This window comes from Perognathus longimembris, chromosome 1 (genome assembly GCF_023159225.1).
Source record: "Perognathus longimembris pacificus isolate PPM17 chromosome 1, ASM2315922v1, whole genome shotgun sequence".
Lineage (NCBI taxonomy): Eukaryota > Metazoa > Chordata > Mammalia > Rodentia > Heteromyidae > Perognathus > Perognathus longimembris.
In genome coordinates this window covers 159961500-159974529 of record NC_063161.1, presented here as the reverse complement: position 1 = coordinate 159974529, position 13030 = coordinate 159961500, and the positions used below count along the sequence as shown (strand labels likewise).

At 55.1% G+C, this 13030-nt stretch overlaps 1 non-coding gene across 1 annotated transcript; it reads left to right on the top strand.

The window, feature by feature from the left end:
- The first annotated feature begins 10290 nt into the window (after nt 1-10290).
- LOC125341378 lies at nt 10291-10392 on the top strand. The gene has a single exon (XR_007208962.1). It is a non-coding gene; the product is annotated as a U6 spliceosomal RNA (small nuclear RNA).
- Nucleotides 10393-13030: the final 2638 nt, after the last annotated feature.

Genomic DNA, 13030 nt, shown 5'->3' with positions numbered 1-13030 from the left:
GTAAGGTGGCCATCCACTTGGTTCAGTCCAGAGAAGCGGGAGTCCTTAGCTGGTTTTCTGGCCAAGTGCAGGGTAAGTGCAGACATCGTTCCTCTTTTGGCGGTGAGGTAGAAGCAGGTTGAAGCTTTGGCATCTCGCTGCCGCTGTTGTATGCGCTGTTGTATATTCTCTTCGGAAGAGCAGGAGAAATCCAGTATGGTCCTTGTTTTCCTGAAGAGAACAAGAAGAGACATTTCTCCAGAGCAAGTGCTGTAAAGGCATATACAAGGCTCTGGGGATTTAGCTCGGCGGAAGAGCGCTTGCTTGATGAGCCCAAGGCCCGGAGTTGGGTCCTCGGCTCTGCGGGGGGGGGGGGGGCGGGGGGGAACAACAACTATAGATCAGAAAAAAACCAAGGCAGTTTGGGAACAGACTGTGGAGGCAGCTTCCTGTAGCCACAGACCGCCACAGTCCACGCAGCTAGCACACGTGTCGACCTGCATCCTATAAAGCAAAGTATTCATCCTGGGTCAGGAAAATCGAGGTTAGCACTCTGGTCCCTGGACCTTAAAGAGTTTATGAGCGCACAGGAGAGAAAAATGGAGAATCAAAATCTTAGTCTATACCAAAGAATTGTCAGGATCAGATGTACACTTGACTTTTAGCGTAGATGGGCATAAAGAATAACACGCTGGTTTTACATCTTAGACACATTTGCTTGCACCCGTTCGCTTGTATCAGTTTGGGTTTAAAACCTGTTTTTTTGTTTGTTTGTTTGTTTTTTGGCTTGGAGTCTGGTGATAAGAGTCACGACTCCCTCCAGGCTGTTCACTGTGACTCCACCCACAGGCTGCAAAGAACAGTTTAACATGAGAAAGTAAGTTAAAATAGTAGTCAAAAAGCAAGTAATTTTGAAACCATGATGCCAGATTTCACCTGTTTTACCAACACACACGGACAGACAGACAGACACTTGTGCACAAGCTTTGAGGCACGCTTAGACATTTTTTTTTTAATTGGCCATGTAAGTTTTCTGGAATTCCAGTGGCAAATGGTATTATTTTGCCCACAATCGAACCACGTGGTTGATAAAAACAAAAGGAAACCTCTGCTCAGTCAACAGAACCACTCGCAGCCTCAGCAGATGCCTGCTGTAGACGCCTAGCACCCGCCACCGCCGCCGCTTTCCCGGGTCGCTGCCTCCGCCCCCACCCCCCTAGCCCTGGCTCCGCCTGGCGGTCGGGAGTCGGGAGCGGTGCTGTCTCTCCAGGCCTCAGAAGTGGGAAGGGGAAGGGGGGGGGGGTACCCTAACCGCGCCGCCCGCGCTCGCCAAGTCCCAAACGTTGCCGGAGCCACGACCCCCTGGGGCTCCCGCCGCCACCGCCCTGGGTCCTGCGACCCCAGAGGCCAGCGCGGTGCGCGGGGCCGCTCACAAGTCAGGACTTTAAAAGTCCTTCCCCGCTTAAGGCCAAGCTGAATCCCCAACACCACTTCCCTCCTCGCTCCTCCCTGTGTGGACCACTCCCTTCCTCCCTCCTCCACTCCCCTCCTCCCTCCGTGGACCACTCCCCTCCTCCCTCCCTGGACCCCTCTCCTCACCCCCGGAGTAGCCTGGCATGAATGAAGAGTGCCACATATACATGGAGACGCACACCCATGTACATACACACAGGGAGACGTGCTACACGTGCAACACAGACTGACAGACCCATAAGCGTGCATAGCAGGTTACACATGCATACTGACACACGCACCTACATGCATGTGCACCTGTACATGCACACATTACTATGCACTAGGCACACACACACACACACAGGGACCTATGCATCGACATGAATCCAGACACCTGCATGCACTCACACACACACCGTCCGCGCGTCTGCACTTGTGTGCACACACGTGAATAGGCGCATTACATGCTCACAGTGCACATACATGCATAGGCATGTGTACCCAGAGACACGCAGACACTCATGCACGCGCTCACACACTGACATGCGCGTGTGTGTCAGAGTGCACACGCCCTGATAGACACACAGGCGTGGGTGGGTACACAGGTGTGTGCACGCATGTATACACATCCAGAGACACACACACACGAGTAAACATGAATACAGGTACCCAGCTCGTGTGTCTGGCACGTGCACACCTGTTCATGTACACGCAGGCGGGGAGTAGTCATGCCTACACACACGTACAGACGCTTGTACACACACTGGCACGTACACGGAGGCCTGACCTGCACGTGATCCCGAGCTGCCCACTCGCCGGCTGCGAGCCGCTGGAGCAGCCTCACCAGCCCCACGCGCTCCGCACCCCCAGCCGGCGGAGGCCTCGGGGTCACCACTGACCACCGGCACCGAGGGAGCAGCCGGGAGCGGAAAGGAAAGGAAGCGCGCGCGGGGCCGGGCCGGCCTGGGTGGCGGCCCCCCCCCCCGTTTGCTGCCTGCCTCTCCCAAGCCTTGACCGCCTGGGGCTCTAAGACCGAGCCCCGCGGAGAGGCTGGAAGGAGCTACAGGAGGACAGCCCCAAAGCTCTGCCTCGGGGAGCCCGCTCCCCCCCCCCAGCTTCTCCAGAGTGCACCTCCGAAGCAGGCCAGACACGGGGGGAGTGAAGGCCCCGCATCCCACCCAACACCCCACCCTGCGGATGAGTAAAGCCAGGACGTGCCCCTGGCCTCGGCCCTGGGTCCCATCCCTGCTGCTCTGGGGCTCCCCAACACTTTGGGGATCCACCTCCAGTCCCTGTCTGGGAGGACTCGGCAGCTTGGGCCCCCCAGTTCAGACACGATGGGAGTTTGTCTGGAGCCCGGACGCACAGACCTGGGGACTCCAAGAGTCCCTCCCTTTCCTGTCGGTGGGGTCCCCAGAGACTCCAGGAGTCTCACAAGCTTGACTGACCCCCCACACCTGTCTCTTAATTATCGGGATTCATCTGTTTGCCTTCCCAAAGCCTTGGTCTTCTGGACCTCGATCTCGCTGACGAGCCTCCGCCTTACCCCCCACTCCTGCGGCCCACCAGCCCCCAAAGCTTCCCACCCATCCTCCACTCCACCCCCTCCACCCTCCCCTGCCCTCCTCCATCCCGTGGCCGCTATCACCTGCTCTAAAACAGCCCATAAGTCTCCTTCCCGGGGAGCCGGGCGGGACAGATCTGCCCACGTCCATGTTCCTTTCAGTGTAAACGAGACGGGATCTACTGGACACAGACTGGGGTCGCTTCCAGGCAATCCTCTCATCACCAAACACAGGTTACCACGATTGCCCAACTGTACTCTCTCACCTGACGTGATATTCAGCACATTCTTAATTCGACTCTCACACCCAACGAGAAAGAGCCCGTCTGAAGGTCGGCAGGGCTCCTCCCAATACGCTGCATGAGCAAAGTGCCCCCCACCCCTGGGAACAGAAGCGCTCCTCGCAGTGGAATTTCCCCTCTGGAAACCCCAGAACAAGGCCAGTGCTTCTGAAGACCTGCGTTCCTGGCTACCTGCCAGGCAGAGGGCACGCAGCAAAACACCCGCTTGACTCGACATAGACCTGCCCTATGACCCAGCCATACCACTCCTAGGCATCTATCCTGAACAACAGGTCCCAAGATATCAAAAAGACATCTGCACCTCCATGTTTATCGCTGCACAATTCACAATAGCCAAAATATGGAAACAACGCAGATGCCCCTCCACAGATGAATGGATCCAAAAAATATGGTACCTATACACAATGGAATACTACATAGCGATTAGGAATGGTGAAGTATTGTTATTCGCAGGGAAATGGTCAGAACTTGAACAAGTAATGTTGAGCGAGACAAGCCTAGAACACAGAGAACAAAGGGACATGGCCTCCTTGATATATGACTGTTGTGTGTGGGGGGGGGGGGACAGTAGAGACCAGGTCTGCAAAACCAAAAACTTCTTGTCAAATGGTATTTCCCACAGGTTTGGGTCAGCGACCTTACATTATGTAACTAAAACCAAACAACTACTCAACATATAAAGGTCAAAAATTGACCTCTCCGTGGATCACAATAGCTCAACAGCTATGTATATAAGATCATATAAGACAAGGATAAGCAAACTCTATTGTTGACGTTATATTTAAAGCCCTAGGTGAATTTCCTTTGGCCTACGCCACGTGGCTACCGTATATGTTCTTGGTACACTGTGTATTGTATATGTCTACCTGACCTAGGGAAGGGAAAGAAAAACAGAGTGTGAGATATCACAAGAAATGTACACACTGCCCTACTATGTAACTGTACCCCTCTTGCACAACACCTTGTCAAAAAATTTAATTAATAAATAATTTTTTTTAAAAAGCCCGCTTGAGAAGCAACGGAGGAAAACGTAAGGAAGCTGCCCAAGGCCTCCACAACCCCCTGCGCTCTTCCTTAGCCGCCTCCCAGACCCCAGTCCTCGGAGCCTAAGGTCCGTGTTGATTCCACAGAGGGCTTCCTACTCCTCACCAGACACACGGAGAAAGTTACAGCACCCGGAGCCGGGGCCTGCCATCGCCACCAGGAGCACCTACGCTTGGCCTTCGGGGTTTTAAAGGCCGGCAGGAGGAAGCTAAAAGGAAACCGGGAACAGGCCAAAAGGCCCGGTCTACCACACCCAAGGCTGCTAGCCCCAGCGCCCCCTCCCCCACCCCGTCCTTGTTTCAGGTGCAGTCAGATGGGACCTTGGGCCTCCCACCCAGGCCTGCCCTAGCTGTGGACAATGGGAACACTGGAAATGGGAGTGTCCCGTGACCCCAAAACCTCCCCTCCCTCCTGGTCCCATGCCTGATACAATGAGAAGGGCCCGGGGTCCTGGCCCCCAGCCGAACCTCCTTCACCGGCCGAAGGTGTGGTGGCAGGAGAAAATATTTCTTTTCTTCTGGACACCGGGGCTTCTTGCTCACTATTAACTTCCTGGAAAGGTCCCTCCACACTTAACAATTACAGGGGTTACAGGAACTCCCCTTCGTTGCCAGTTTGGAAAATTAGCTCTCAACCATTCCTTTTCTTATTATGCCTCAGTGTCCCCGGCCTGCATCAGGAAGGGATTTGTCTTCTAAATGTAAAGTTTCCTTACATATACCCCCTTCAAAATCTACCACTGTTTTCCCGCCCTAGAGGAGACCAGCCTTGGGTGAGCCCCCATCAACCCCAATCCCCTGCCTCCGGAGCCGGCCCCCCTCCCTGATGTGAACCCCCCCACGCCTGTCCTCAGCTCTCTTAAAGACCCCGTGTCTTTCCTAACCCACGACCACTTCCCCGTACTGCCCGCCAAGGGCTGACACCCATTTATCCTCCGCCTTCCTTCTGCTTCTCTGCTGACTCCCATTCAATCTCCTCACCACACACCAATCCTGGGAGTCAGAAAGCCAAACGGTTCCGACTGCTTACTTCAGGACCCCTGTACAATTAGCCACGCCGTTACCCCCCCTCCGCCCCCCCCATGCCCGGCCCTCCCCCCCTCCCTTCCCCCCTCCCTCCTGACTCCCTATTCCCTTCTGTCTTTGCCATCCCTATACAGCCCGCCTCAAGGCCACGTTTTGCCTTTACCTGGGAAGAGCCAGACGCCCTCCAAGCCCTGTTAAAGGATTTAGCCTCATTAGGTCTCTTCCCCCCCACCCCCAACAGGTCGATGATCTTCTTCTCTTCAGCCCTTCTGCTGACCTAAGCATCAAACACTCTACTCTCCTTACCTCCCTTGCTTCCTGGGGTTGGTTGGAGGGGCTCCCAAGACAGACAGGCCAAAGCTCAGTGACACACTGGGGACTAAGCATCTCCCGCAGGGGCGAGCCCCAGCTCCCCGCGGGGCTCAGGAGCGCCCCAATCCAAGCGAGACCTCTGGGCCCTGCGTGGCCTCTTCAACTTCTTCTGCGTCTGGATCCCCCAACTTTTCTCCCATCGCCCACACCCTGTACTCTGCCGGCAAGTGGCCCCTCGACGAGCCCCTCTTCGTCCCCCCAATCGCTCTCCGCTCCTCTCCACCAGCTTGAGCTCTCTCTGTCCAAGGCCTCCCCCCTCTCCCTCCCTGATTTTTTTTTTTTTTTTTTTTTTTTTTTTTTTTGCCAGTCCTGGGCCTTGGACTCAGGGCCTGAGCACTGTCCCTGGCTTCTTCCCGCTCAAGGCTAGCACTCTGCCACTTGAGCCACAGCGCCACTTCTGGCCGTTTTCTGTATATGTGGTGCTGGGGAATCGAACCTAGGGCCTCGTGTATCCGAGGCAGGCACTCTTGCCACTAGGCTATATCCCCAGCCCCGTCCCTCCCTGATTTTAACAAGCCCGTCTTCCTCTTCCTACATACAAAGTTAGGCACTAGCTTTTTTTTTTTTTTTTTGGCAAAAAGGAGGAGACACCTCCCCCCCCCCCCAAACACCTGGACATGGTGACACGGTGGGGGGGGGGAGCCCTGATCTCCAGCCAGGTTCCAGCAGCTGTGGCGCAGTCAGGAGGCCCAAAACATTTCCCTCCACATCCTCACCCCCCACTCCCCCAAGGACCTCCGCAGACGGAATCCAAGCTCTCCACGCCTTTCTCCTGGGCCCTGCCCTATCCTGTGAACACACCCCCGCTACACCCTGCTACCCCCTCGCCCACCTCAGCCCGGGCCACGGAGCCTCTGACATCCACCTGTTCTGAAACCCCAGACCTCTCTGAACCCACCCTCCCCTAGCTCGGAGCACCTATCCCGGGGACTCCTCCTGCTTCTCCGGGAAACGTCACCCCTGACTCCACGTGAAAGTGCAGGACCCCAGCGTCAGGGCGGCACCCCGACCACAGCACCCCACGTGGGACAGTCTGCGCCCTAAATCCCAAACGGGACGGGACAAAGGCGTTCCAGAGAAGATTCCCACCTCTTTCCCAGTCTCTGCTTCCGGCGCCCAATCGTTTCTTGTATCCAAAGGTAGACCATGAAGGAGGACCGGCCCCCACCCTAATTCCCCGGGGGCGCGCAGACCTCAGACAAGCCCCCAGCACGCGCAGAAAGCCCCCACCTGCCCAGACCTGGCGGCTTTCTCGTGACCCCCGCCCCCTCGCTCAGACCCCGTAGCCGCCTAGCTCCACCCCACCCCCCACCCCCACCCCCCAACCCACAGGAAGGCTGCGCCCCGCGATACTCCTCAATAAGCCGTCCCCACCTGTTTTCCTGACGCCTGCCCCTCCACTTCTGCCTTGGGAAGCCCCGGGGTTCCCTAGGGAAAGTGGCACCTGGAGGACAAGGACACACCGCCAGCCGCTGCCCTTCCCCGTCTCTGACCCCTGACCACGCCGGCCCTGGCTTACTCGCCAGCTCCTGGCCACTGGCCTTGGCTCCCCGAGGCCCCAGGCCTGTCAGAGACGGAGGGCTGGGAACCCCCAAACCCGGAGGCAACAGCTCCCAAACGGCCCCAGCCCTGGTGACATTGAGTAAGGAGGTCACAGGTGCAGAGCGGGGAGATTCCTGATGAACCACCAACTCCGGGGGACCGCGTGCCCGTGGGACAATTCTACCTCCAGACACCAGGTGGCAGCCAAGACCAGACCATCTTCCCTTCCTCCCTCACCCTGCGGGCTTCCCCCAGTGGGTTTTTTTTTGGGGGGGTGGGGGGAGGGCAGGGAGGGGAGCCTCAGAGGGGAGATGGGCTCTGTAAACAAGAGAATGAACGCTGCAGACACGGCCACCCCCTCACAATGCCCAGGCGTGTGTATTGCTGGAAGGCAATGGAGAAGACACTTGGAAAAAAGAACATAAAAGAAAACAAGAGAAGACGCTTGGCTGGAACCTGTAAGTCTCTAGTCACTCACCTATCCCCCACACCGGGGTCACCTGGCTTTCTCTGCAGGGCCTAGGAAGGCTTCCCGCGACAGGATCGCAGCTAAACCAAGGGAGTCGGTGGCTGGAGCCCACACGCTTGTCCAGATCAGGCCTCTTGATCCACCCTGGCTCCCGGGAGTCACCCAGGGACAGAGACAGGGAGGCTCGGCTCTGGGTGGAGTTGGAAACTCTGCGCTCTCCTGCCCCGGTGTCCCCACCTGGTCAGGAGGTAGAGCCGGGCTTGTGCCACACCAGCCAGGAGGAGAGCAGGAGAAACAGCAGGCAGAGGGCCGCAGCCAGGGCCACGGACGGCACCAGGTCCGACTCCTCGGGGCGGCCAGGGAGGGCATCACCGGGAGCCTCTCCAGGGGCCTCGGGGAGCCCTGACAGCTGGGTGCCGGAGACCTTCTCTTCTGGGGGCCCTGGACGGCCCATCTGTGGGAAGCGCAGGGAGAGTCGAGGGTCAGGCCTCCCCCAGGGGACCCCCCCACACACACACACACGCCTTCTGCTTGCCTTTGTCTCCGTTCTCCGGCAGTCCTGCTAGAAGCACGGGGGACTGCGGCCAGGAGAGGCCCCGCCCTGACCCTGCCCTGCCGCACTGGGCTTCAGGTCTCCCGAAAGGGTCAGGGAGACCACCGACCACAGGCTGCCCCCCCACATCCCCCCCCCACGACCACCCCTTACCTTCCTTTGACATTCCAGAAAGTCAGCCTTAGCCCTCTGCCTGCTCAGGTCCCCGGAATGCCACTCTGCCAGTTCCCTCGGCTCCCGGAGGCTGCCAGGCTGCTCTAGATGAGATTGGTCGTGATCTTTGTTCCGCCTGGGACGCAGCCACACCTAGGCTGCTGGCCATGCCCTCTGCCGGCACAGGTGTCCTGGGGCTCCCTCCAAGTACCGTCCATCGTCCCGGCGAGAAGAGAGGCTCCCGAGAAGGCCCACAGTGACTCCCCACGCTGAGCCAACCCACGGGGCACGGGGGTCTCGTGGCTAGGCTAGGCCCCAGGCTCTGCTCGCTCCTTCCGAGGTGTTGACACGGTCCCTCCTCCTCCCCCCCCCGCCCCGTCCTGGGGTGCTGCCCCAGAGAGACGGGGGTCTTGAGCTGTTTGGGAGCGCATCCGCCCAGGGCTCCCTTCTGCGGGACCCACCGGCCTGGGGCCGGCCATGCGGAAAGCAGCTGGGGTCCGGCCTCCGCCCTCGTAGGGAGCGGCACCCCCGGGTGGGTGCAGCAGCCCCGGGCCACCGCGGAGCCAGGACCCGGTCCCAGACCCGCCCTCGGCTGCCTGGAGGCCAGAGTTCCTACGTGGAGGCACAGAAGCTCAGCCACGTCAGCAGGCCCGGTCCAGAACCCATGGCACCCAGCGCCGTCTGTGTAGGAGTAGTGCCAGCAAGGAGACCAAACACCCCAAGTGCTCAGAATCTGGGTACAGGAGCCCAGCCTGGGGCAGACCCAGGTGGGAGGAGGGGGCCGGCAGACCCGCAGGAGCTTTGAAAGGATTAAAAGACCTTAGAGGAGGAGCCACAGACAAAAGACCAGAGGAGGCTCCCGGAGGCGGCCAGGTGTCCTTAGGTTTCAACTGCGCCAAAGCCAGGCTCTGGGACTCCTGCCTGTAATCCCGACCACCGAGGAGGCGGGTTCAAAGGCAGGCAGGGCCGCAGAGTCTGTGACTAGATTTCCACCAAAGTAGAGGTGTGGCTCACGTGGCGGAGCCCATCAAAGCTAAAGGACAGCGCCCAGACGCTCAGATCACGCAGCGGGCGCAGTGTTCGGCTTGGTGGACTCAGCCCGCGCGCGCGTTCGGGGCGAGGGGGCGAGGGGGCGGGGGGGAGGGAGCCGGCCGCAGAACACACAGTGGAGGTGTCTCACCAACCTGCCCCGTGATAGAAACCTGACGAGACTTGCCCTTGGCCCACGGCCCCCTTTCCCCCGAGTACACACTGTGACGATCAATCTAATCTGTGATCCCGGGGCTCCCGGGGGAGGAGGACAGCTCCCGTCCCCGCAGCCCCGAGGGAGTCTCTGGAGTGGCAAGCATGTACTGTATGTCGATTGGGCAACTGCTCTCCACGACACAGAACGTGTGAACAGGTAGCCGCAAAGGGAGTCCGTCAGACACACACAAGGCAGCTCAAACCTGCCAGCCCAGCCTCTGAGGGGGCTGAGATCTGAGAACTGCGGTGCGAAGTCAGCCCAGAAACTAGCGATCGCTAGTTAACAAGCAAAATGTCAGGACTGCAAGTGTGCGGATGCAGCCAGGAGCTGTAGTACCCGTGTAAAGTACCTCGAAGAAGGAGGAGGAGGAAGGGAAGAGATAGGAGGAGAGGGGAGAGGAAAGGTTCATTTTGTCATTTGTAAGTTACATCCTAATAAAGCTGATTGTGTGTGTGTGTGTGTGTTTGTGTGACACGAGCACCCTACTATAGAGCTTGCTTTTTAAAGAAAAAGATACATGTAAGAGTCTCTGGTGTTGGCAGCTCACGCCTGTAATCCTAGCTACTCAAGAGGCTGAGTCCTGGGCTTGCTTCGGCAGCATGTATACTAAAATTGGAACGACACAGAGATTAGCATGGCTAATCTGTACAAGGACGGCACGCCAGTTCATGAAGCCTTCCACATCGCTAGCCAAAGACATACAATGGAAAAAACAAAAACAAAACATAGCCTCTTCAACTACTGCTGCTGGGAAAAGTGGACAGCCACATGCAGAAAACTCAAAGTGGACCCCAGCCTGTCACCACGCACCAAGATCAACTCGAAATGGATTAAAGACTCAACGTCAGACCTGAAACCCTGAAACTACTGAAGGACAGAGTAGGAAAGACGCTAGAACTTATAGGCACAGGAAGGAACTTCCTGAATAGAGTCCCAGGGGCACAACAAATAGGGGAGAGACTTGACAAATGGGACTACTACAAAATAAAAAGTTTCTGCACAGCTAAGGACATAGCCACCAAAACAGAAAGACAGCCAACCATATGGGAAAGGATCTTCACCAGCACAGCAACAGACAAAGGCCTAATATCCGTCATTTACAGAGAACTCAAGGAACTAACCCCCTCCAAACCCAGTAAACCAATTATTAAATGGGCAAGGGAGCTACAGAGAGACTTCACAGGAGAAGAAATAAAGATGGCAAAGAAACATATGAGGAAATGTTCAACATTTCTGGCTGTAAAGGAAATGCAAATAAAAACAACCCTGAGATACCACCTTACCCCAGTTAGCATGGCCTATACTCTGAACTCAGGCAACAACAAATGCTGGAGGAGGTGTGGGGAAAGAGGAACCTTTCTCCATTGTTGGTGGTAGTGCAAATTAGTACAACCACTTTGGAGAACAGTATGGAAGTTCCCCAAAAAACTCAGCATAGACCTACCCTATGACCCAGCCATACCACTCCTAGGCATCTATCCTGAGTAACAGGTTCCAGGATAGCACAAGGACATCTGCACATCCATGTTTATCGCTGTACAATTCACAATAGCCAAGATATGGAAACAACCCAGATGCCCCTCTACAGATGAATGGATCCAAATATGTGGTACCTATACACAATGGAATTCTACACAGCGATTAGAAATGATAAAATAATGGCATTTTCAGGGAAATGGACAGATCTTGAACAAATAATGTTGAGCAAGACAAGCCTAGAACACAGAGAAATGGATATGTGGATGTTAGGGGGGGGAATTAAAAAGCAGAGAACGTGTCTGTAAATAACAAACATCTTTTCAAAATGGTATTTCTACATGCTTTGGTCAGTGACTTTACACCATGTCTCTAAAACCAATTACTAAATAAACATAAAAATGTCTAGGATAGACCTATCAGAGGATCATAATAGCTCAACAGCTATGTACACGTGATCATATCAGATGAGGCGAAGCATAATGAACTCCAAGATATGGAAACAAGAGGATTCTATTGTTGTTGTTATTTTAATGTACTATGTGAATTTCCTACGGCTTATCCCCTGTCATTCCTGTATATGATTTTGGCACACTGGGTATTGTATAGATGTTTATCCGAATCAGGGATCCGAATCACCAGAATGGTGAAACAAAGAATAAAGGATGAATCAATGCAATAGCGATACTCATAAAAGACAATATGTTGGAAAGGAACTGTACAACTAGCAGGCTGGGTGGGAGGAAAGGTGAGAGAAAAATGAGGGAGGGTGTAACAAGTATGACAAGAAATGTACTCACTACCTTATTATGTAACTGTACCCCCTCTGTACAACACCTTGACAATAAAATTAAGTTTAAATTTTTTTTAAAAAGAGGCTGAGTTCTGAGGATCATGATTCAAAGCCAGCCTAGGCAGGAAAGTTTGTGAAACTCTTATCTCCAATTAACTACTAAAAAGCCAGAAATGGTGCTGTGGCTCAAAATGGTAGAACACTACTAACCTTGAACACAAAAACTCAAGGACAGTGCCCAGGTCCTAAGTTCAAGCCCCAGGCACACAGACACAGACATACACACACTACATTCTTTAAATGAGTCAGGAATGAAAGAGGATGATTCTAATAGATGAGGTTCAAGCGCCAGAAATGGAATTGGAAATAGAGAAACCAGTCATGAGACATCCGGAGAAAGGGTGAGTAGGGAAGGAAGTCTGGGGCTTTCTGGGTGTTCTGATACTCATTATCTGACCTGGGCGGTTCCTACAAGGTGCACACGGAGGTCAGTTTGTGGAGCTGTGAACTTAAAATATCTTACAGCTGGGCACTGGTGGCTCATGAGTGAGCAGCTCTGGGCTGAGTGAGATCTGAGGATTCTCATTCAAAGCCAGCCCAGGCAGAAAAGTCCATGCCACTCTTCTCTCTAACTAGCAAAAAGGCAAAGTGTCGGTGCGGATCAAGTGGGAAAGCACCAGCCTTGAGCAAAAAGAAGCAAGAGCACGAGGCTGTGATTTCAAGCCCCAAGACTGTCACCCACGTACCCCTGCCCCATATTCTGGTGGATCAAGCCTACAATTCTAACTACTCAGAAGGATCACAAGATCACAGTTCAAGGTCAAGCTGGGCAGTAGAGTCTGCCAGACTCCATCTCTAAAACAATGACCAGCAAAAAGTGGGGCTAGAGATATGTCCCAAGTGGTAGAATGCCAGGCAAGCAGGGTTCTCATTCTAGCACGAAGGGAAAGTGTGTGTCGCCTGCATTTTGACAAGTGGTTTTGGGGGGAGAAAAGGAGGAGAAAGGAAGGGGTGAGCAAGAAGCACTGTACTCATAACCTGACTTGTGGACCTGTAA